The 25,612-nt window shown below is 41.1% G+C and overlaps 1 protein-coding gene across 7 annotated transcripts in view; it reads left to right on the top strand.

Annotated features, from left to right (window-relative positions):
* ANKIB1 (ankyrin repeat and IBR domain containing 1) overlaps nucleotides 1–25,612 on the top strand; it is a 109,036-nt gene that overhangs the window by 15,610 nt on the left and 67,814 nt on the right. For 3 of the 7 annotated variants that reach the window (XM_068405500.1, XM_068405501.1, XM_068405495.1), the window contains exons 2-3: nucleotides 15,771–15,828; nucleotides 16,434–16,528. The exons of 1 other annotated variant lie outside the window; for it this stretch is intronic. The gene's annotated coding sequence lies outside the window, so the exon portion shown is untranslated. Of the gene's footprint in view, nucleotides 1–15,770; nucleotides 15,829–16,433; nucleotides 16,529–23,097; nucleotides 23,231–24,510; nucleotides 24,570–25,612 lie in introns of those variants that run through there. 3 more of the 7 variants (XM_068405496.1, XM_068405499.1, XM_068405498.1) reach the window with 3 other exon arrangements.

Raw genomic sequence — 25,612 nt, 5'->3', positions numbered from 1 at the left:
CTGTAAAGGCAAGGTAAAGTGCCTATTGATTTGGTCTTTATTTCATAGAAATACCTTTCAAGTTCAGTCTCACTGACCTCAATTCAGAATTCCAGGGGTTTTTTATCCTGCATATATTCCTATTATATATCCAACGAGTGCAGAATCTGTGTGGAGAACCCGAGTTTTAAAATCAGTCTTTAAGAAGGCGATCAGTTAATTTCTGCCCCCTCCCCCCTTTCTGTTTTAGCTATTCGTATCATTTTCTAAGAAGAGAATGAGTCAAGTTTCTCCTGAATTAGTCACAAGCCTTAAAAGTATACTGAATTAACTTCAGTTTTGTAGGTTGTAGTATCAGGGTAGCCATAAGGAGTTACTAATAACTATGTCCTTCATTATTTTGCAAATATACAGAAGTTCTCAATTTTAGCATCTAGTCGTGAGTGCAAGGGAAGAAATCCTAAACCCCAAAGTCATGTGTTTCCTGGGAGTAACTTCTGTATGAATTACAACATTTCTAGCAAAACCAGACAGTATTTTATGTGTGTCTTCAGCATGTTTTAGCTCCTTCAGAGTAATGATGACATGCAGATCAAAGCAGACTGGGTTAGTGCTAAATGGAGTTGTTCAAAAAAAGTTTCTTTTTGAAACTTAAAACCTCAATATGAACTTTGAACAAAAAAAATATGCCGTAACCAGTCTGCCCACAGCTTACTGTGAAAATAAATCCTTTCACATTCCTAAAACCAGAGAGTCCACCCTAATCATGCCTTGCTTTAGCTATTATGTGCTTTATTTTCCCCAGTACTGCCTGGGTGTGCTTAGTCTAACTGACGATTCCTGTTTTCCTTTTCAAACTGCCCACCCAGCTGCTGTATGCAAACAGCTGTAACCAAGGGCACCCAAGAAATGTTCTGATGCAGTAATTGTATGTTGTGACCCTGATTCCTTACAATTGAGGATGCTTCTGATAAAGAATCCTTTCTCTTTCTATTTAAATGTGTTGCATTCTTAAAAGTGGAAGTGAGTTTAAAATTTGTCCACATGGAATTGAAGACCTGAGAGCAGTATTCTGTTTTCAAAATTGATTCAGTGGGACATGAGGCTATAAAATGCAAAGTTTTGGGCTTTTTTTTAATACAGTTTGCCATTCTAGTTGATTAAGGAAATAAGATTTCCATGTTACACAGACACTTGATTACATCCTGAAAATGAGGAAGCTATTGCATAGGTGGATGATGTGCCTTTTAGAGTAGGTGGTTCCAGCATCCCTGATTCCTGGAACATTCCAGCCTCACGCCCTTCTGCTGCAATACGATATGGTTTCATACAAACCACCGTTTGAAAAGGGAGTCTTTTATATTTACTTCATCTCTTTACAGAGGTAGATTTTTTGTTACTGTGTATTGTTAGTCATGGCTGTTCTTTAAGCTGTTAGGTGCTTGCTTCAGAGATGCTTCTTACTTTTACTGTAATACGAATACTGTTCCATTTCTGTCACTTCTCTATTGCTCTTTCCCCTTCTGAATCTTCTAGAGAGTAGTTAGATGCAATTAGAACATGCTTCTTGCTATGTAGGATGTTTTATGAATACATCGGGTGACACCTGGGTAGATTTTTAAAGCTATTTGTGCCTGTTGAAATTTTCAGAAGACCTGAAGACTTAAATCCTCTGATGAATATCTCAAACCTATTAATAAAGTATTGTTATTTCTACATATCCACCAGAAATTGAAAATCTGATCCATGGATTGTTCCCCAGCAAGTTTTAAGTATTACAAAATATGATGCAACAGGATATGTGATATAAAAGGGAAGGAAGGGGATGACTGACTGTTGTTAAACATCACGCTTTCCCAAAGTGCAAGTGGATACATTAGACATATTTCTCACCACCTCCCCCTTCAAGACTGTTTTTGTTCAAAAAGCTTTGTGCCAAGTTAGGAGAGTTTGTGCTCACCGGAGTCCTGCTGGGCCTCCTGTAGCTAAACCAAATGCCTTTCACCGGTACCTTCTTGCCCCACTCATGCTTTTTGACTGCCAGGGTAGCAGAGCTTAGATGTCTTTGCCCTCTAGTAATTGCAGGCTCACCAGTGGGCTTTCACTGCCTGTTGGACAGTGATTTTAATTGTCTTTCCACCTAGCCCTTGCTGGCCTAGCATCAGGCATTGCAATAGCATCATCTGCTGCTATTAACAATCATATGGTTTTTTGCATGATGAGATTAAAACTAGACCCAGACACAGGTACCAGTTCTGCTGACATTTTTGTAAAGGGTTAGGGTAAAGTTGCTGTATCAGTTATTCGTTGGGAGTTTGCATCCTTAGATAGTTTGATGTTCTTTTGTACACAGCTCAGCATGGGTACTTGCAAGCTTGGGTGCAGTTTACAGCAGCCAGTGCTGCCTCTGGTACTGTGATGCCTGCTGTGCATCTGCAGTCTCCCACTCCACCCAGCTGCATCCTCCAGTCCATGCTCCATCCACCATCCCCTTCTGAATGCACTGCCACCATCAGAGTCATAGCTGATAAAATAATGCTGGGCTACAAGAGGAATTTTCTGAAAACTGTTTTGACTTTAGCTAACACAGTAGTGCTGGTGTACTCATGCCTTGCCTCCAGCACCCGCACAACTGTAGGCTTTGCACAGTTTGCACATTGCTGGTGTTTCTGCTTCTGTCTGCACGTCAGTTTGAACAAACACTGTTTTGAAAGTATTTCCACTCTTTACGTATGCACTGGTACAAATAACCCTGCCTCCCTGTCACTGCTGCTGTGCCCAGGCTGTATGGACCATCAACATCCAGGAAGAAAACCCAAAAGAGGGAACTGATCTGAGTAACAGCTATTCTGCTTCTTTGTGCAGTCACAAGGGCACATGCCAGTACAAAACAAGGGAAAGTGCGGGAATATGAACAAACAGGAGGGGTGGATCAGAAACAGAAAGGGCAGGATCAGCTCTGGTGTCAATTAAAACCACTTTAGAAACTACAGTCTAAATTTCTCAAACAACATTAGTGTCATAAAAAGATAATGGAGGCAGATTTCCAGCTTGCTAAGTGCATGCTTCGTAATAACTATAAAAATTACTTTATAGTTCCTGAAGCTTTCAGGGAGGTCTGGTAGAGGTCACACACTAATCTGGGCAGCAGTAACAGGGAACTGGACCTGGGGGAGGACCTGTATACTTCCTATACAGGAAGCACAGGGGAAAAAGAAATGTGTTTGTTTCTTTTGTGGGGAGGGGGATGGATTCTCTTGTGATGCCTTTTACTTTACAAGCAGGAATAACTACTCTTAAGTAAGTGCCTGTGTGTTACATTGGCACTGGAACAGGTTTTTCATAAAGCAGTCACCAAGGGATTCCTGAGCATCACAAATCTGCGAGCTGCTGAAACTAATACAGCTGGTTCCCCCAGCTTATATCTCATCTACCACTGCTTGCTTTTGTTCCCGCCAATGTGTGCAATGAAACTGGCAGTGGGATTCTTCTTCTAACAAACTCTTTATTCTTGGACCTTACCCCAGTGTATTTTCTGTCTCACTTTCAGGCAGCCAAATACAAGTTCTACCAGTCCCTAGCAAATGCTGGACTAATAATTGAACTTTTCTTAGTGATAGATCAGGCTGCTTAAGAACAGCTTTACTGATCATGGTAGAGGAAGGTGAATGGGCTTGTCAAGCTGAAGGAGAGACGTGATGACTTGACCAACGGCAGTAAGCCTGCTCTTTTACGTAAGCAGGCTGGATGGTGTAGTCTCAGGTGGTCACCCAGCCTCATATGGAGGTAGCAGGAAGGGTACGCGTGTCCTAGTCACAGCAGCACCACCACAGCAAGGAAAGCCCATGTGCAGATGTCTTCTGTGACTTTGTGAGCAGCGTTCAGAAATAGCACTGGCTAAGAACCTCCTGTGCGGTGTCACTGACACCTCCTGAGTCAGGAGGATGACCTGAATCTTTCCATTCTGCAGGACCTCTCTGTCTAATGTAGCAGCAAATAAGGGACACAGAGGTCCTAGGAGTCACCTTACCTAACCAGAAGTGCTGGATTCACTGGTGAGCTAGCTATGTTTGCAGCACGGTCAGTCATTCTTTTCTTATGACCCTGGGAACTGTATGGGGCAGATGTGGAAGGGACAGAGTTGGTGATGAACACAGCCGAGGCTGTGTTAACTCCACATTATATATTTTGATACTAGGTGGGCTCGTGGGCAAGCAGTATTAGAAACAAAGGGTATGTAAGTCTAGTAAATGATGCTTTTCAGAACACATGCTTGCTGGCACAGTAACTAGCTGTAAAAAGAGGTAAGACAGCTGCTTTCCATCCAAAAAAAAACCCCATCCTGCAAAAACTTCGACAGTACATAAAAATGAATTAGTGGACAAGGCATGAGATTATCTTGGCTACTGGATAGCAAGCCAAAGGTTTTTGCTGAGGAGGGAGCATTACTGTATGACCATTAGCAATCTGATATTGAATAGGCTTTAATCTGGTACCTCAGATGATCTGGTTCTACAGCGATCCAGCATAACTGTCAAATTACAATCTAAATCTTTTTATTGTAGAGGTTTGGTTGAGTGAGAAGGGGCACGATCCTGTGTCAGTCACTGAGCAGTCTGAGCAACCCAGGCTTTGAGCAAGGGTTAAGCCCAGAGCTAGCGACCTTGGACTCCCCTTGCACGGTGCAAAACAAAGAACCCCGTGGTGCCTGCTTCGCGGGAAGCAAAACTACATCCGGGAGGGGGGGGGGGCGGTCACGGCTCTGAATATGTAAACCTATGGAGCAATCACAAGTGCGATCGGGGCGCATGATTAACATATGCATAGTCTATATAACCACTGCTTTCTTTGTTAATAAACGAGAAGCTTCCATACTCACATTGAGATCACGTAGTTTACTCCGGACCGTTCCCCAGCACCCACGAGCGCGCCTCCCCCGGTTTTCCCCTTACTACAACTGGTAGCAGAGGATGGTTCCCTTCGGCGTGCTCTCTCCGAGACTGCGGTAAGCAGCGAAAAGGAGGTGTTGGGAAAAAGACGGCTGGGAGCGGTGATGTTCGGGTTCAATTAAGGACAGAACAGACACTGGAAGAGTTGGCCACTCAGCTCCCAGAGTTCAGGTGATGTTCGGGTTCAATTAAGGACAGAGCAGACACTGGAAAAAGGGCAGCCATGGAGATAGAGGCTGCAGTCGCGCTGCTTGCATGTATCTTCTCTAAGAGAGGGAGCAAGACAGCGGAGAAACAGCTAATTAAGCTGATATAGTTGGGCCAGCGCTGGGGACATTTTAAAGACACAGCGCTTGTATTTTCTGTGGAGGAATGGAAAGAAGTGGGAGACATTATGTGGGAAAAGACTGTTGAGAGGGACCCCGAGGAAAAAGAAATTAAGGAGGTGCGTGAACTCTGGCAAAACGTGATAGAGACTTTAAAAACTATGAGGGCAGAAAGAGAGGTCGCCCGCGCGGCTGCTGAGATGCGGCCGGCGCCGCCGGAGCCCAACCCCCCCCGCTAAAACAGAAAAACCTGGGGTTCTGGCTCGTTTCTTCGGGTTACCGGCGGTTAAGGGTATGTCGGCAAACATAAAGCCATCCGTGGCAGAGGTTCGTACGGCGGTAGAAGCGGCGAACTCCCGGGAGAAATGGCGCAGCAAGAATTTAGAGGAGGAGGCTGCGAACAAAGAACCACGTGGCGCTCCTGGGACCGCGTGGCAAAGGGAGCGGAAACAGGAGGGGGAGGGGTGGTCAGCCCCTCACCCTGCTCAGCCAGCGTCCGGAGAGGGGGGGCCGGCCCCTCCCCTCCGCGCCGCCGGAGTACCCGCCCGTCCCGCCTTGGCCCTGTCAATCAAGATCGCCGAGCGCCGTTGCGAAAGTGGTCTAGCCACTAGGTTTCTCGGTTTTCACCCCGGCGGCCCGGGTTCGATTCCCGGCATAGGAATCACGTGATTGGAAAATTCCTTAACAAACAAAAGCTGCAGTTACACAGTATGGAGTAAAATCAGACGCTACATAAGTGTATTTGCAATACCAAATATACAGGTTTAGTACTTTTTTTGCCTGTTAGTGAATGTTTTACATGTGTAAGGTTTTGGTTGAGATGTTAAATGGTGGAAGAGTACTGTGGATGTGAATGTGGGAAGTAATTTTAGTCATGTGTAATTGGTTATAGGGCCTAAGTTTCAGTAATTAACTTGTTGCTGATTTATTTAATAATGCCTTGTTGCTTTGTATGCAGTAATGTTTGGGTGTAAAGATTGTGTGTATATCCAACAGGGAGCCACAGTATTTAAATTGACCAACCTAATGTTACAACTGCTTTGAGGTGGCCTATGACTAAAGAGCGACTGCAGATTACTAAGGGACTAATGGAGGAACAGTTAAAAGCAGGACATATCAAACCGTCAGTTAGTCCTTGGAATACACCCATTTTTGTCATCCCTAAGAAAAGTGGAAAGTGGAGATTATTACATGATTTACGGAAAGTTAATGAGCGAATGCAAGCAATGGGAGCATTGCAACCAGGTATTCCGTCACCTAACATGTTACCAGCAGGATGGCATATATTGATTGTAGACCTGAAGGACTGTTTTTTCACCATATCTTTACATCCTCAGGACACCATGAGGTTTGCCTTTTCTGTTCCTGTTATCAACAAAGCGGAACCAGCTCAGAGGTATGAATGGGTAGTTCTACCACAGGGCATGAAAAATTCACCTACGTTATGTCAGCTTTATGTGGCATGGGCACTGAAACCATTGCGCCAGCTATGGCCACAGACTATCATCTATCATTATATGGATGATATTTTGTTATGTCAGACCGATCCTTTTTCAGAAGAAAGTCTCCACAAACTAACAACAACGTTGGCGGAGAAAGGTCTCGTGATTGCACCAGAAAAGATTCAACGAACTGATCCCTGGAAATACTTAGGATGGACAATTTCGGATGCTCAAATCCGGCCTCAAAAGGTGGAGCTACATACAGATTTGAAGAACCTGAAGGATGTACAAACACTTCTCGGAGAGGTTCAGTGGGTCCGTAACTGTGTCGGTATCTCGAACACCGAGATTGCCCCCCTCACCGAACTGCTGCGACGATCACACCCTGCTGACACCATACAGCTGTCTGAGACTCAACAAAGCGCGTTGCGGTCAGTCATCGCCAAATTACAAACTGCATGGTCATTGCGACGCATTCGTGAACTACCTGTGTCTCTGCTTGTAATTAACAGTGAAAATATGGTTTGTGGTGTCATTTGTCAGTGGCAAAACAAAAAGGGGGAACTCCCCCAGGGCTATAACCAATGCCACTACAAATGCCACAATAAAGATGAAGCTTTTTGGGTGTTGGAATAACAGAAAATGAGGTAAAATCTATTGTTCAAGCATGTCCGAGGTGTGGGGCTCAGGGACCAGGCATTGGTATTGGTGTAAACCCGAAGGGTTTGGCAGCACTTGAGCTATGGCAGATGGATGTAACACATATTCCAGAGTTTGGGAGACAAAAATATGTACATGTCACAGTAGATACCTTCTTGAGGTTAATCTGGGCATCTGCAATGTCCGGAGAAAAGGCGCAACAGGTTTGTAAACATTTGTTGGCGTGTTTTGCCATTATGGGGGTGCCAGAACAGATCAAAACAGATAATGGGCCAGCATACACCAGCCAAAAGTTTCGTGTATTTTTAACACGCTGGGGAGTGAAACATGTTACTGGTATACCACACTCCCCGACAGGTCAAGGGATCATCGAACGCACCCATAGAACCATAAAGGAATATTTAAGGAGACAGAAGGAGGTAGATACTGATCCAACATCGCGGTTGCATAAAGTGTTGTTTACTTTGAATTTTCTGTGTTTAACAGGGGACCGAGAAGAACCACCGGTTGTTGTACATCACCAGCAGTTGAAATTTAATAACAACACCATTATACCTCAGTTACAGGTGATTTATCAGGAACCTGCTACAGGGGAGTGGAAAGGACCGGTGCCAGTGATCCTTAGTGGCCGGGGATATATGTGCGTGGCCACCGACCAGGGACCACTTTGGGTGCCGAGCCGATCAGTAAAACCACACCTCCCCGAGAAATCGGATGGGTGATGGAACGGGTAAAAATGGTTCTTACAGGAGTTCTTGTGATTGCAGTTATATTGTTAATGTTACCATGTTTATTTTCTTGTTTGCAGAAAGCGTTAATGAAACTTGTGAATCAGGCCTGGCTTGCTCACAAACAAGAAGGGGGAATTGTAGAGGTTTGGTTGAGTGAGAAGGGGCACGATCCTGTGTCAGTCACTGAGCAGTCTGAGCAACCCAGGCTTTGAGCAAGGGTTAAGCCCAGAGCTAGCGACCTTGGACTCCCCTTGCACGGTGCAAAACAAAGAACCCCGTGGTGCCTGCTTCGCGGGAAGCAAAACTACATCCGGGGGGGGGGGGGGCGGTCACGGCTCTGAATATGTAAACCTATGGAGCAATCACAAGTGCGATCGGGGCGCATGATTAACATATGCATAGTCTATATAACCACTGCTTTCTTTGTTAATAAACGAGAAGCTTCCATACTCACATTGAGATCACGTAGTTTACTCCGGACCGTTCCCCAGCACCCGCGAGCGCGCCTCCCCCGGTTTTCCCCGTACTACATTTTATAATGATTCCCTTTTTTAGATGGCAGTGTTCTGTTTTAAAGCATAAAAAGTAAAGTATTTCCTGACTGGTGTATTAGACTATATAATTAGCGTGGAATACTTAAATCTGTTTCTGGATGGAGGAATTGTCTCCTTTATATTGTGAAGTCCAGTGAACTCTTGCAGGTATGCTTTGGCTATTCAAGTGTTTCTGGGATGAGGTGTCTCCTTGTTCTTCCCCAGCAAACATGAAGTGGAGAAGAGTGACAAGGTTTACAGACTACAGGAGGGCATGGGAACAGGGGAGTTGTGGGGAGAGGGGCAATTTTTTTGGCAAGTTTCCTTTTATTTGTTGTTGCTATGAAGTCGAAAGGAGTAAGGAGAAGTAAGGTCTGCATATGTCATACCATGAACATTATCAGAGTAGTAGAAAAAACACACAAGACTGCTTATGCTTTCCTCTCTCTTGTAGCATCTGGCTACAGTTTTTCCTTGATAATTCAGCATCTCTCAGTGAGAGAGGTCTTCATGAGAAAATGGGGAGGGAAGTCTAAAACAATTCAATATTGCTAAAAGACAGAATATCACTCCTCCATCTTAATGTAAAAAGTCTTCTAGATGTGCTTTACAGATTTTCTGCATTCTGGCTGAATCAAGCAAGGTAAAAGGAGATTAGCATAGACACCGTCCCTTAATCAAGTATCGTTTGCCAAAGTGAGGTGTACTTACTTGGTGATAAAGAGTCAGGTTCTAATTTTGTAGGTCTGATCTCAGAACTGTCAGTCTGTGTTGAATCTTGTGGAAAAGCTGTGGAGACTCTGTTTCAGGTTATTTTTCTCAGTGCAAATATGGTTTTCTTTATTACACTTTTTGATAATTAAAACTGAAAAAAACCCTGTGTTTTGTCATGTTTAAACTCTCTCTTAAGAACTAACTTGGTGCTGAATTACTGGAGGTGACTTAACATGATGCAATTTTTAAAAGATTCCAAGACAGGCTTGTGGAACAGCAGATGCATAAGCCTGATGCCTGTTTCTGGAATATTAGTAGAAATTATGTAATAATGGACCAAATTAGCAGACACGTGAATATATGTGATGTCCCGAGGAACAGTCAACATAGCGTCATAAGGGAAAGTCTGGCCTCACAAATTCTTTGAAGAAGTTAGCAGGGAAAATGCATTTGATATAATCTGCTTGGATTTTCAAAGGGTGTTTCACATGATCCCTTGCTTAGAAGTCTTAAAGAGTCCAAACAGCTTTGGGAAAGAGGGAGGGTCCGTTGCGTGCAGAAGCCGCTGGTTAAAAGATAGGTAATGAGTAGGAACAGACCATTTTCGCAGTGGTTGAAGGTTACTGATAGAGTCTCAGATAGATAGCGCTAGGACCTCTGCTGTTTAATGTGAGGATAAGGGATCCAGAAAAGATTGTAAGTAGTGAGATGATGGTCTCTAGATAATATTACAAACACAGTGTCAACTGCAAAAGAATTTTGACACACAATGGTAAATAGCATATGAAACTCAGTATAGTTAAAGGTGAAAGATTCACCTGGTTGGGAGAAAAAAGGGTCCTAAATTTATGTACAATATTATTCTCCTAATTATTACTGCTCAGGAACAAGATCTTGCGATTATAATAAAAACTCTGAAGAAAATCAGCTTAGTCCTTGGCACCAGTCCAAAAAGTAAATCAAATGTTGAAAGAGCAGAGACCGTGCCACCACCATGTAAATCCATGCATTTTGCATTTTGTACACAGCTCCTCATCTCCTAACTCAAAAAGGTGTTAGTGGCATTGGAAATAGATCAGAAAAAGCAGGAAGGATCCTAAAAGCTGCACAGAATCCATTCCTTAAGAATTAGGGTTAATCAATTTGTAAAAGAGCAAAAGATTGATATGACAGAAGGGTGATCGCCTGTAAAAGGTGATATGATAGAAATCTCTGAAATCACAAGTGGAGTGGAGAGAGTAAGTAGGAAAAGTTTTTTGCTGTCTACCTCTCAGTTCTTGTAGACAGTGAAAATGAAATTTAACAAGTGGCAGGTTAAAAACAGATGTTTCTTCACAATGAATAGTTAAGCTGCGAAATTTCCGGATGCTTGTGATGACCGGCCCCCTCCCTTCCCCCTCTTAGCAGCTCTAGAGCGGATGGCGTGCACCAGGAGGATGCACACAGGCCTGCTGGCGGGGTGCTTGGCTCGGGAAAAAGGAAATCTAGTGCGCTCCGTGGAAAAGCAGTTGGCCTGTGGTTTCTAGTTTGACTTCAGATCACAGCTGCAAGTAATTGCGCACAGGTAAAGCAAACTTTCTCTGTAAAAGCTGATTTTAGGGCAGAGCTGGTTGAGGATCCCACTAGCGCGGTGATATCCTCCCAACCGTGTGACACTGCCAGTCGCCTTAATTGCAATCGTGAGCGTTACCTGTATTGTTATCGTTCTTGTTATTGTCAAGTTTTTATATCCCTTTATCCAGGAATATCTGAATAAAGTTAGATCTAACATAGCACTATTAGTGAATATCTGGGGGCTTAATAAAACGTACATCTCTTGGTAATCCTGATGTTCGATTCGTTTAATTCTCTTCCTACTGGAGCCCAGTGGGTAGTTTTCTCTTATCTCCTATTTTCAGACATTCTTCTGTGGACATTGGTTTGGTGTTGTACATTTACTCACTTTAAACAGCTGGGCAGAAGTAGGGTGGCCCAATCTGGGTGTTACACTGAGGTTACAGTCACTTCATCGGAAGAGAACCCAGCCTTGACAGCCTGAACTTTTACCAACACATAACCCTTTAAGGTAGTTGGGTTATGACAATGCTGTGACTGTTAAAATTTTCCAGAGATTCAGGGCGTTTTTGAACAAATTAATGGAAGAAAAATACATTACAGGTTATTAGTATAAAAACAGCACATCTGGCTGAAGAATTCATCAAGTGGTAAATTGCCAAAGACTGGGAGAGTATTGTGGAAAAGTATCAGTTCACACCTGCCCTGTTTTTGTACTTTTCATTGGTATACTCTGCTGGCAACTTACTGGAGGAAAAGTATGTGATCCAGTATGGCCATTGTAACTATGTTTATAATCTTTGGAAACAACATGGGAAAGAAAAGTGCATATCTTGGTAACTGCAAACTGTTAAAAGAACTAAAATTATGTATCATCTGTTTGATTTCATATTTGTGAAGTCTAAAACCAGTGGAAATTTTGCTGCAAACCAGACATAATGCTGTTTCATGAAAGTACACAATAAATTGTATTAATTGCTGTAATGTTGACATAAAAACAGTGGAAGTGGTAAATGAGATTGTTAGAATTGAAGAAGTAATCTAGTTTTCCTTAATAACATTTGAGTCTATATAATGAAAATCATCTTCAGCTTGCTTTAAGCTAATGTCTTGAAATAGAATTGCTGTTAGGGATAGAATTCTTTCAAGGTGGGAATAAACTAGTTTTTCTCCCATTTAGAATTTTGGATATTTATTCCTAAGCAAAGTTCACCTTTATTTTTGAGGATCAACACTTTTTTTTTCCAGTCAGTCTGAAGTAACTTCCAAAACAGCAAAGGTCTTTTACCAGTCTTTGTCAGAGCTACAGTCATTTTTGGTTTATACTATAACCCTTCCAGATCTACAGACCTGAAAAAAACCCAGTGGGTTTTGCTTTTATATTTTTTTAAAGGCTTGTCTAATATTTTTGTAATTCCTCTTTTTTTAGCTTAGTAATTTAGCTACAAAAAGGTCATTAAAGTTTTTACTTTCTTAGTCTGCTGTAGAAGCCAGGTGGTTTTTCAGGTTTCCAAACTGAATATCAATTGAACCCATTATCTTGAGAGAACACATTGGCTCCAAGAATCTGTTACAATTTTTGGTGTACTGGACACTGGATGCAACCAGTAAGAATGGTCATGAGTAAATATGAATGATGAAGAATTCTGATTTCAGGACAAAGTCATTCACTTAGTTGCTGGACTAGAGAAATTTCTTCCCTTAGCAGGTTTATTGTCTAATTAAGGTTTTTACAACTCTCTCTGTAATATATAGGACTGACTGCTGGCAGGAAAGATAATGGATTATATCAGTTTTTGAGGTTGCAATCCAGGAAAACAGTTTCTCTGCATCACGCAGAAGGTAAATAAAACTGAGGAATGCAACTCCTGCAGGTCTTCAATGTCTTTTAAACTCATTCTGGTGTTACATCCACAGAATTCCCCTGGAGAAGATATCTGAGATTCTGCCAGAAGCTCAGCACCATCCTGATTCCTTCTGATTACTTAAATCTTGATCTTGGCAAGCACAGGGATAGCAGCCCTTACTGTCATGAAGGATTCTTCCTTTCTCCGTATCCAAAAGCTTGCTCTGTTTCTTCTGTGAAAAATCATGGATTTTTTCATGAACTGGGGCAGTAGTTTTCATCCAGAAACTGTTGCTCCACATCTTTATCTTTTGCTGTATCAGGTTACCCAAACTTCTCAGCAGTATTAGCTGTAAAAAGAACATAGAAAAAGTGGAATTAAAACTTATTTTATTTCTGTCATAGAACATCTGCTTTCTTTACTTATGGCTCAGATTTTTAATGTAAATACTAATTTTTAAACACATTGTAACATACGTTTTTCTTAAGCTTGGATGTCAGGAAGGGAAGTCATATTCGTTTGTTTATGCTTCTCTTTGTTTCAGAAGGAAGCATCATTGTCTTGACTGGAGTGTTGTATTAACAAGTAGCATAGGTACATACTACTTGAGAAAGCTTCAACAAAAGAAAAATCATTGCAAGAGACTTAGACAGTCTCGGTCATTTCCTAGAAACAAAAAATGCCAGAATAAGGAGTGTTTGTTCAGGACAACCACAATTCACCTGCTTTTGTAGGCCCTTTATTCATATGTCCTTTATGTTCCTTTAGAACACCTACTAGTTTTGCCTTATTTAGCTTGCATGACAATGGCCCATGGATGGTGAAGGTTTTGTAGTGTCCTTTCTCCTTTCTGTTTTCACTTTCCACCCACTGACTACTGCAAACTGTTTTCCCTTGTTTCCTGTGTTTTTCTTGCTCCTGGAAATCCAGCTAGCCTTGTTAATCCTGCTGCTCTTTTTCTACTACCTTATCTAGTTGCCAGCAGGAATACTGAGAGCATAGGAGAAGTGGCATAACTGCTTTTACTGTCTTCTCTGTCTAGCTTCAGCATGACTCCTGGATGTGATCATGGAGAAAGTTCCACTAACCATCAAGCACCGTTAGCGATTTTACGATCCCAGTGTCTGTACAGTTACTCCTAGTGGAAGCTTCAAGTAAATAGCTGAAGACCTTCTCAATTAAAGTCATAAAGATTTTATTACTTGGGTAGAACAGAATACTTTTTTTAGACCGGTTCTTGAAAATCTTTGTAACATTAAGCCTGTGTACACTGTTCCCTTTCATGCAATTTTGATGGTAAATGGGTCAGATTTTCCAAAATAAGGGACTCTGGTAACTTGCATTTCTCTTTACCCCATTCCTTGCCTTACCTAGGGAAAGGTCGGTAATAGTACTCTACAAAGAACAGTCATTTGTATTGTATTAGTGTCTACATCAGTCACTAGGTATGTTGATTATCTTAATAGGAGAACTGATAGAGGAACTCACGGTAGAACTGTGTGGCCAGAAGGTTGAGGTAGGTGATTCTCCCCCTCCGCTCTGCTCTCCTGTAGTGAGACCCTCCCTGGAGCACTGTGTCCAGCTGTGGGGTCCCCAGTACAAGACAGACATGGATCGGTTAGAGCAGGTCCAGAGGAGGGCCAGAAAAATGGTCAGAGGGCTGGAACACATGGCTATGAAGACAGGCTGAGAGAGTTGGGGTTGTTCACCCTGGAGTAGAGAAGGCTTCAGGGAGGCCTTGTTGCAGTGTTTCGATATTTAAAGGGGGTTTACCAGAAAGACAGAGAGAGACGTTTTACCAGGGCCTGTAGTGATAGGACAAGGGATAATGGTTTTAAACTGAGAGTAGATTTGGATTGGACATAAGGAAGAAATTTTTTATGATGAGGGTGGTGAAACACTGGAACAGGTTGCCCAGAGAAGCTGTGGATGCCCCATCATTGGAAGTGTTCAAGGTCAGCTTGGATGGGGCTTTGAGCAACCTGGTCTAGGGAAAGATGCCCCTGCCCATCGTAGGAGGGTTGGACATGATGATCTTCAAAGGTCCCTTCCAACCCAAACCATTCTGTGATTCTATGATTCAAGCTCAGGTTGTTTTAGATGTTTTTAATAAGCTTTCTTCTCTCTCTGTTTTCTTTGGCTTGATGTTTATCGTGAAGCCAAAAATCATTATCATGCAACAAGGTTGTGTTTCATGGTAATTACACTAGAGTCAAGAATAATCTTCATAAATATGAAGTGTAAGTGACATACTATAATTAAATTTTGTTATCCACAGCCTTTATGTAAATGATTAAACAGTTTGTACGCAGTGGGAAAAACAGCCCGATATTTCAGCAGAGGTGTTCTGGCAAAAGTTAAAAATATTTCTTCAAGTTATGTATTTGTGTATATTAATGTTAGATTAGATCCCATATATCTTTTGCCATTTCCCTGCCAGAGTCAGAGTTTTGCCAGTGAGTTTATTAAATATTCTATCAGAAGTGCAGCAGTTGCAGTTCTGCTAATTTTCTGGTGTACGTAAGGTGCAAGTGATGATCCTTGTCACTGAATTACCTGAGTGGCTCATTCTTAGCAATGATGACTCTTGAGATTCTGGGAATTTAGCACCGTGACGAGCAGGATGCGTACCTCTTGGACTAGATTAAATAGTTAAATAGTTCCTAAAGTTGTCTCTCAATGTCATAAAATGCTTGTGATCTATTGTTTAGAAAACATATTTTGCTGTGGGAATCCATCTCATTTTAGACACGCAATGATCTTCCGGATTCTGTGTTTAGACCTTAAATGAATGTGTTGCATTGAAGGAGTGCTGACTGGTTAAATTACGTCTTTGTTAAAAGGAAATTGATTTGGTCATTCATCTGAAAAAAATCAAGTTCTCTTTGAAAGATCAGTAGGGTCACATTGTCTTTTAGCTTTACAGAGAATAAAACCAGCACGTAAGAATGCTTCCAGGAAACAATAAAAGTATGCGCGTGTTTGTTTCTAGTCCAGTACGTTTGTGAACATTGTTTGTCATCTTTCTCTTACAGCTGAATGTGCTTTCCTCACCTCCCACTTGAATAGCATAGAAACGGATACTCCTTTAATGTAAGTAGAGTATATTTTACAAAGTTTCATCCCATAGATATTTATGAAATAATTATAATGCACCAAGTAGAGATGTACTCTGTCACTCTTCAAAGCATAGTTTGCTTAAGTGAAAATAGGGAACTCTGCATGCGTTGCACATTCCTTGAAATGGTGTGTAATATTCTTTTCAGTGCTTTCAGTTATTTGGATAATAATAGAGAAATTACAGTAAGTGTTGCTTAGTTCATTCAGAATGTGCAACCTGCGGACTATCAGCAGTCTACAGATAGAGCACTGGTCCTCTTAGAAGTGTAGTTATGAGTCAGGAGTCAGTGGTAGGATACTGTGATTGTTGCTTTCCTGTGACAATTTGAAGTGTAGCATGATATTTTGTGAGATTCTACACTGCAAAAACTAGATTTATTTGTTTACTCATCTTTTTATTTTTACTTTATTAAAAATACATTGCTGTTTATAAAACCAGTAGTTTTTGTGTTGACTTCATATATTCATTATTTCTAAATGCAACTGTATGCTTTTAGAAAGTGGTGGAATGATGCTTACTATATACAGTCTGATTGCAGTTGGCTGACCTTGTGTACTAGCTATCCTTACTTTTTCAGGTCCACCGTGTAGGCCTCTTGCATATTTACAAGATCCAGCGACAGCGTGACCCTACCAACTGATACTCTTTCCTATGAAAAAGCTTCCTCAAACTGTAAGACTTCTGCTTCAGGAGCATGCTAGAGTTTCTAAATGTATAAGGGATTTTCAGATTTTACCGTGGAGGCGTGTGCTCGTGAGCAGCCCTGTGTTGGCATCCATGTGGATATTTGTTGGCAGCCAAAAAGTTTTGTTTTCAATTTTATCAGTGTAACGCCACTGAAAATGACGTTAGCATTAAAGCTTTTGGCTGGCCACATTCTACCAGAGGCTCTCCAGAGGGTTGGCTTTAGGCTGCAATGCAGTTTCAAACTTGTTTACCTGAATCTTAACATGGCTTTTAAATTGTGTTAAGCTGAGCAAACATACTTGAAAAATACATCTTAGACTCAGTCAAGGCCAGGGTCAAGGCGCACTGCACCCTATTCAGATTGGTCAGCCAAGCTCCCCGTAGGGTTTTCTGTAGCCATGTGCGTTGCTGCCTTCATTCCTGCTTCGTGTCCTAGCAGTGCTCTCCTTTACCCTCAGCTTTTCTAAGCAGATCAATCTGACAGGAACACACAAATTTCTTCAGACTCTTTGCTCCATACAGTGTCAGTCTATTTATCTCATCTGTCCATTACTCTGTGAACTGTTGCCTTGTAACTCTTGGGGGTGGTTTCACTGTGTTCTTTTTGTCTGTTGAGACTGATTTGGGAGGACACACACATTTGTCTTTAACCAGACTGAGCTGGGTTGTTGCTTATCTTTGGGTTAAACAAAGTGTGTTTGAGTCTTTTTTGCAGAGAGGCTTCCATCCCAGCCGACACGTTGGGCATGATATGTGTGTGAGGGTAAGAGGAAACCAATCAGAGAAGCATTACACTACCCGAATGGGGTTCTTGTGCTGCTAACATGAGAGTCACTGCACTGGTTAAGAACGTTACCAGCCTCTGGTTCATATTCTTTAGGTTATCACTGATGCTAACTGTCCTGTGAGTCACCAGCTGCTGGTACTTCTTTATATAGAGGCTGGGTGATATTTGTTCACTGTTGCTTGATGAAAAAGTGGTGCTATCAGCATTGACCTGTGGTAGAGAAGTCACTTTTATAGACATTTGTTGAACCAAGTGTTTTATGCACTGTATCAAGTGTATTGAGTTACTTTAGTCGGTGGAGCAGTCTATAGTGAGCTTTTTATACTAAAACAGTGTGCTTGAGATAAAATGCCAGAACTATCAAGTGTGTCTGTCTTTACCTTGACTGAATCTAATAAAATATCAAACATTTCTTTTTGTGCTTTTGCACCTTCTGATCTAGACAGAGGAGGTCTTAGGGTGGTAGTGTCAGTATTACACTAGGTACAGATATTTTATATTATTTTAGATTTGGTTAGTCTACGTAACCTGAGGAGTGAAGAGCTAGCCCTAAAAGAGTTCTGCTGTATTTTATGACTGGAGTCTAAAAAGACCATTAAGAATATCTTTCTTGTATCAGTAACTAAGCTACAGCAAATTAAATCAGATTATTAAGGCCTTGACAGACAATTGCGTTGGGAACATCTCCAAAGTATTATCTGGACTTCAGAGAACTTTGAGGGTTTTGTTGTTATTTTAAAAATAATTTTCTAAAGACATGGTGCCATGGAATGAATATGAAATGATCTGCAATTACAGGTGAGACTACTGGATATTTCAGTGCATAATTCTAGAATGATAGCTCTTTTGTTCCATCTTACTGAATTGCGGCTCCCTAAGGATAAAAAAAAAAAAAGGGATGCACCGAAACAGATGCTCCTTTTAACTTGTGCAGCTGGATTTTTTTTTTCCCCTGACTGTCTGCAGGGATGCTGTCTTCATCTATCACAGTATACCTCTGATTTGGCTGCACAGTATCTTGTCTCTCCTGCCGTATGTGTATGTACCTATGCCACAGTGGATTTACCACGTTTCATTTAGATGATGAATGCAAGTACTGTAGACACCACCATCAAAATTAATGTAGCAATTACTTTAGCTACATCTATGCAGAATTTTTTCTTTAAAGTGATAGCTGCTTCTAGTCTCTGCTGCAGCTGGCCCTGTTGCATCCCTGTAAGTGTATCAATGCAAAGAAAACCAAAGCCATGCTTAAAATCCTTTTTCTTCACAAACTGGGGTTGTGAAAGAGGTGTGTCTGAAAGAAAATACCCCACCTGGATGAAAGTCTTTGTGCCTGAGTCAGTAAGCCAAAGTCTCAAATTACTGAGTTGAGCAATAACTTTAAGCCTTCTACTTGTGGGTACACATGCCAGCATAAAAAGATTGTTACATAATTTACTAGACCCTCTATCGCACAAACATATAAATGAGGAAATAATTAATTATCTCACTACCCTACACTATGTTTTATTCAAGTCAACTCTCAACATTATTGCCACTTTTCAATCTTGGTATTTAAAATACAGAGAACGTTATGTTGGTGATTATTCTACACAGGGAGAGATGTTGGCATATCAATTATTTTTTTGGTCTGTACTTTGACGTGTAAAATATAACACTGAATTTGATGTCAAGCTCTATTCCCAGAGGCTGAAAGTGGCAGAGATGCTTTCATCATTTCGATGACTTCAGAACTTTTGGCACAAACCTTAGAATATTTTAGTGTGTAAAAAAACCCCAAGCACCGAAAACAAACAAACCAAAACCAAACAAGCCCCTTCACCACCACTTTTCCATAACTCGATTTTCAAGCTTTGCTGGTACATTTGTTACTTAAAACTTTGCAGAAATGTTCCTCCAGATGCAGGTATCCAGCAAGAGCAATTTTTGCCCATTAATTAAAATTTGGCAAATCTTAAATCTTTACTGTAAACATGTAAAAATTAGCTTTATCCTGACTTTTTCTGCTACATCTTCATTATATACATCTCTGCCAGCCATACATAAAGTAGGTATGCCCATTTCACAGAATCACAGAATCAGCCAGGTTGGAAGAGACCTCAGGGATCATCAAGTCCAACCGTTGCCCTGACACCACCCTGTCAACTAGACCATGGCACTAAGTGCCATGTCCAGTCTTTTCTTAAACACAGCCAGAGATGGTGACTCCACCACCTCCCTGGGCAGCCCATTCCAATTTGAATGTTTCATTTTTAAATCTGTCCTCTTGGTAAAGTGAAGAAATTTTTGGCACTGTGGTGCTCTTTACTTTGCAGAGAGGGGAGGGGGCAAGGGAGGAAGAAGAGCACTAACTAGGACTTTTTCTGCTGTGCTTGGGAGAGGGCTTGGTATCCTGAGTGTTCTTGAACATAACTTTTGACTTACTTCATTTGTGTTAGTCCGTCCCAGCAGTGAGGATTAAAATTACCGACATCACGGCGTGACACTCCTCTTAAGTATACCAGGTTACTAGGCTTTTCTCGGTGAAGCTGTTCATGATTTCCTTCTGCAATCAATTATGATTTATAATGCAGGACAGACTCTGCAGCAAATATTTTAGACACTCAGCTTTTAAAAATGAGCTGTTTAACTTCAGTATCCAAAGCAAATAAAATAGTTACCTTTTGAGCTAACTGTGCTTGAAACAGAAGGTGCTTTTAGAATGGAATATAGTTTTTTATACTTTCAGCAAAAGCCAGGTGCTTTTGAAAAATGAGTAATTTTGATATCTTTATTCTTTATCCTTTTTGTGTAAGCAGTTCACTATCACTTATCTTTCCAAGGGTGTAGAAACCATGTAATGTACACTAATTTTAGACAATAACGTATTTTATTTTAATAATATTAAGATTTAATTATGAGGGGCTATGTAAAGTCTTACTTCTTTGAGCTTGGCTCACTGAGCTATTCCACAATAATGTTCTTATAGTTCACATGAAAAAATAGACTTGTCAAATGAGAAGTACAGGGTTTTTAAGCTGCAAATTGTATTCAAACTTTTTAGCATTAAACTGTGGAATTACACACTGTTACATTGTAAAATAATGGTTGCAAATGATGATTAGATCATTGCTGATCTTTGCTCATTATATAGATAATAGATTTTTTGGTGCAAGAAATGTATAGCGTTTTCTTCTTATAGTTAAACCTGAGTATTTTTTTACTGATTTTGATAGATTTCCTAAGCAGTACAGTGTAGCACAATATGTCAAATTCTGCTTCAGTATTAAAGCAATTCAGATATAAGTTGAGAGAGGTACATCATGAAAGACTTGTGTGTTCAATACGGGGTTCCTAAATGAGTATCAGAAGTAGGCTGTTTCAAAAATACTTACCTGATCCCACTTGAACAATACTTTATCATTCATTATAAATTTCTAGCAAGCACCGTGGCAGTATTTCAAAGGAGGAACTCCTAAAATCCTATTAAGCCATTACAGTTGTTCTTCAAACTCACTTCTGTGATGATGCCCATGGAAAAATCAATAGTAATTGGGCAGCTGGTGCAACTACTGTCAAAATGTTACCGTGCTCTACCCGTGTCTTTCTGTATCCACTCTTTTTTCATCTTGGACTCAAATCTTCAAGCTCCTATGAGAGTGGCTGTCTCTTTGTTAAATATTTACAGAGCTAGGATATCAAAGTGTTGCTTTTAGCAGTGTTGCTAATAAGCCCATAGATGTTTTACTGTTCATTACCAAAGCAGAGAAGTGTGATGCCCCTGGCTGAGTTTATAAGAATCTTTCCTTAGACTTTAAGGTGGGTTGTGTAACCAATATTTTGGGTTTTTTGTTTAAGCTGGAACTTTCATTTGGCAATAGTAGAGTAGTAAATACAGTTTCTAATTTTGAATGACGTTTGGAATTCTGAAATAATATGGGATATAATTAGCAAACATTGCATTTAGCTTTTCCTGTAATTTTTTGGTGTAAAAGGTTATGATATTTGTGGTTATGATAAATGTTGTGAGGTTATGGTAAAGGCTGTGCTATAGCCTTTCTGTTATCTCTTGAAAATTTAGTGAATAGGTCTGCCTACCAAACAAATATTTTGTCTATGTCCTGTAAAATTCTATTCAAGTTTCATTTTATTAAGATAAGATACTTGAAAATCGTCATTTTCATGTCGTCTTTTTTGATCCACTGTGATGTTTTTGTAATATGACACATTAAAAAATAGCATAAGGATTTTAAATGCTGGGTTTATACAAACAGCAAAGCAAGACCAGTGACACTACCCATGCAAGCCTGGGAGCTGCTGAAACTGCTTTAGCAACCCCAGTATTCAGCCCACAGGAGCTCTCCAGGTCCCTGAGGTTGTGGACTAGCTGGACCTTCCAGGCTCCCTCCCTGCCACCCGTTTCTCCCCTTTCAGGAGGAAAGAGATGTATTACATGCCCTTCACCTTCAAAAACATGAAGCAAGATGTTGAAAGAACGAACCAAGTTTCCTTTCTCTGATTCACTGCCTGGTTCCAGCACTGACCTTATTAGCTTACTGTCCTCTGAAAACATGTAACGGGTTGGAAGCTCTTAATGGAAAAAAAACCAACACAAAACAAAGGCAGACTGGGCCCCTTTCAGCCATTCTCAGATCCAGAAGTTTGTTGCATCAGCTCATATTTTGTCCTTTTCCTCCTTCAGTTGAAGTAGAGGCTTCTTTGGTGGCAGATGTAGTTGGTCTGTCAGCTGAAAGATGAACTGAAGACTGCAGATGGGCACATCTTGAATATTTTACAGCAGGGCACTCATGAACCACAGCAGCTTGAGAGAGGCAGCAGCTGTCACATCTTGGTTTCTTCTGGACTTCCAAACATGTTGGGAGCAAACTGTACAGCCAGGGTACAGAGGCAGCTTCTCCCCTGTCTTTCTGTATTCCTGCTGGCATGTTTAATGGCTAATTCAGAAAAGAAAACTACAGCATGGCCCATCAAATTTCCAAAGCATAAAAAGCTAATGCCTGTTGTAGTGTTAAAGATGAAAGACCTTGTGGGTACTGTATGAAGGTGAAAGGCATTAGTACAGTTTATCATATCATGTATTTTAAGTAGGGAATTGTTTTCTGGGTTAGTTTTGACCCTGTCGCTTCTCTCCTTGCATTCTTCCAGAGGTTGATTTCTTGCTATCACATCAAATATAAGCTCTTTGCCTTCACCTGAAGGGCTGTCATGGAGTATCCCCATTCTATCGTCTTTCATTTTATTTTGATGATGTGATGACTATAGTTACATTAGCCATTTGCTAAATTTTGAATAGCTTTATGCTGATTCTTGGCTTTGCAGCGAGTTTCACTTGTGTCTGTTCAAAGCCACATCACTGCTCTGTTGTATTTTACTCTTTTTATTTCATTCACCTTTCTGTATCATGTCTGTATCGTATATACGCTTTATTATGCACATAGGCTGTAAGCTGTTTTAATGGAAGATGTCACTGTTTTGTTCAGTGACTTATGCAGGACATGCTGCATATTTCTAAAATTCCCAAATGTTATGATAATGTACATAATAGTTCAAGCAGTGTGCCTACATCTTTTGTATTATTAGTTGTTGAAGACTGTGCTACCATCTAATATATCCATACTCCATCAAAAATAAATAAAGTTTGTTTGGAGTGCAGTAGAATTAATAAAATTTACAATTTTTGCCTTTTCTGCTCTGCAATAACTTGAGCTTTTTAGTTCTGTAGAGCCACCCTACACAGACCCTCAGTTCTCCCATGCATTTCCAGACGCCTGCCTAAATCCATTCAGATCTCCTCTTCGACATCTCAACAGTACCACCCTGCCCCAGCTTCTCTCAGACTGACTGAGGGCACCATCTTACCTCCTCGTACTCTCAAGGCCTCTCTCATCCCTACCCAGGTTTGTTTAATGTTCCAGTTTGGAGCAAGAGGCAGCATGTTGTGCAGCTGACGCAAGCTATCCATGTGCTAATTTCCAGAAATAAGTGCATGGCAGTTGGTGCTGTTACCTTGTAATTTCAAATTATAGAAGAAGGTTTTGTGCTTTTCTTCTTGCTATGGGCACTAGTGGGCTCTTCATTATTGATTTTCTGAAGATTCTAGGAACATGATACCTTTCAGGCACTTGTTCTTGTCTAATTTAGTTTATTGTCTTGAGAGCTATCGGTGGTGGATAGGGATTGACAGAGAATATAATACCATAAACTAATGTCGTTAACAAACTTTACTGAAAATCATTCTTTCAAGTTATTTTGAGATCCTAGCTGTTGAAGGTAATAGGTACCGCTGGTTGATTGAAAAGAGTGTAGAGTTTTTCTTGGGTTTTGTAGTCTTTCATTAAAGCCTGAAACTATCGAATATTTAGAGTAATGCAGCTGTTTCTGCATCTGAAAACACATTAATCTACAGCACTGAGAGCTGTGACATCGTAATGTGAACATGCAGTGGCTTTCTTGAAGAATATAAATATTTTTTCTTGAAGAATATAAATATTTCTTGAAGAATATAAAAATTTTTCTTCTCAGAAAGGGTTATTAGACATTGGAATGGGCTGCCCAGGGAGGTGGTGGAGTCACCATCTCTGGCTGTGTTTAAGAAAAGACTGGACATGGCACTTAGTGCCATGGTCTAGTTGACAGGGTGGTGTCAGGGCAACGGTTGGACTCGATGATCCCAGAGGTCTCTTCCAACCTGGTTGATTCTGTGATTCTGTGATTATATCTGCCTAGTATCTGCATGTTTATATTTTAAAATATAGAGATGATGGAAAGATACAAAATGCTGCAGAATCCTTAGTGTGATTGAAGAATCTGGGCTTTGGTTTGTGTATATGACTAAACATATGAAGGGTGTGCATTTGCTTTTAGATGAGTGCCTACTTTATTATTATTGTGAGAAACATTCGGCTGCTTAACGCAGTTGCTTGTAAGGTAACTGTGGTCACAGAGGAGAACTTGGGCAGCACGTTTAGGATGTTGAGTCAGCCGATTCGGCAGTGTCATTGTTACCTCACACAATGACATCAAAAGGTAGGACACAACAACTCCAAAATAAGGATTGCCTCACCAAGGTTTGTAGGAAAAGGGGATGAAAATGGAGGCTATCAAGGCCACTGCTTTCTTTCTTGAACAGCCCTGGCGGCACTGGTGAGATTAGGATGAAAGTGGCCTTTTCCCTCCCCTTGACGAAATGACCTCTCAGAGGAACTGCGGAGAGGAGACAGTGCAAGACTCCCACTGGTAGGATCTCGTGCAGAATGGGATCTGAGCAAAGCTATAGTAAGACTGGGATGCAATGTGACACGTAAGTTCTCAAAAGTAGCTGAAAGCAGCTCGTGAGAGTGCTGCTCTGGGGAAACAAAAATATCTCATCGTGGCTCTTTCCCAGGTTTCCCAAAATCTTTTTCACATGAATTGCATCCACATCCTAATTCCCTTCGATTTTCTGCAGCTCTAGACCCCTTGGATTCCTCTATTTCCTCTGTCTATAAGGCTGTCTGGGCAGCAGTAACTGTGCTGGAAATAGAAGTTTTGAGATAGTCCCAACAAGTTGAATATAAGGTACTGGGCACAAGGCAGCTCCTGCCCTGCCTGATTATATATGCCCAACATCATAAATCTCAGTTGTCTAAGCTGCTGTGCCTGGCATATTTGGATCCCAGTGTGTGCTTTGTGGGGTGAAAGGTCTGGCATGGAGCAGTCTGGATGGGATGACTCATGCACAAAAGAGACCTCCTAGAAGGTTCACTGTGCTACCAGCTGCAACCTGGTGCTGAGTCCCCTGTCTGTCCCTCTGACATAAACCGTGTGCCCTTTCCGACTGCACGATCTGATGAGCTTCTTTTGTCCCATCTCCTGAGCGGAGATGCTCTGTCTGCCCTGTCTTTATGCAACTTGATCTGCTGATCTCCTCCATCAGATAAAGGTGAGAGGCTGGAGAGCAGCTGGAAAGTGCTTTGAAGTACTTGTAAGGTGCAATTCATTTGTGCCAGTATAATGTCTGGCATTGTATGGACCCGTTGTTGATCTCTAAGTGTCATTTTAAAAACGAGGTTAGGTGTTTAAAAGAGTCTGCTTAGCAGAACTGTTAAGATGGGGCCATGGTAATTCCTGTGTTGACGTGCATTCGTCTTTCTGGCACAGAAAGGTGGTGTTTACACCCACATGCACAAGCACAGGTGCTTCAGGCACATTTTTGCATCATCTTTTTTAAGTAAAAGTTAAACTGATGTCTGCTTTCCTGCATGCTTTTGAAGAATTTTACCTCCTTGTTTAAGAATTTT

Source organism: Nyctibius grandis, chromosome 7 (genome assembly GCF_013368605.1).
Source record: "Nyctibius grandis isolate bNycGra1 chromosome 7, bNycGra1.pri, whole genome shotgun sequence".
Classification (NCBI taxonomy): domain Eukaryota; kingdom Metazoa; phylum Chordata; class Aves; order Nyctibiiformes; family Nyctibiidae; genus Nyctibius; species Nyctibius grandis.
This window is presented reverse-complemented; position numbering and strand designations above follow the sequence as displayed.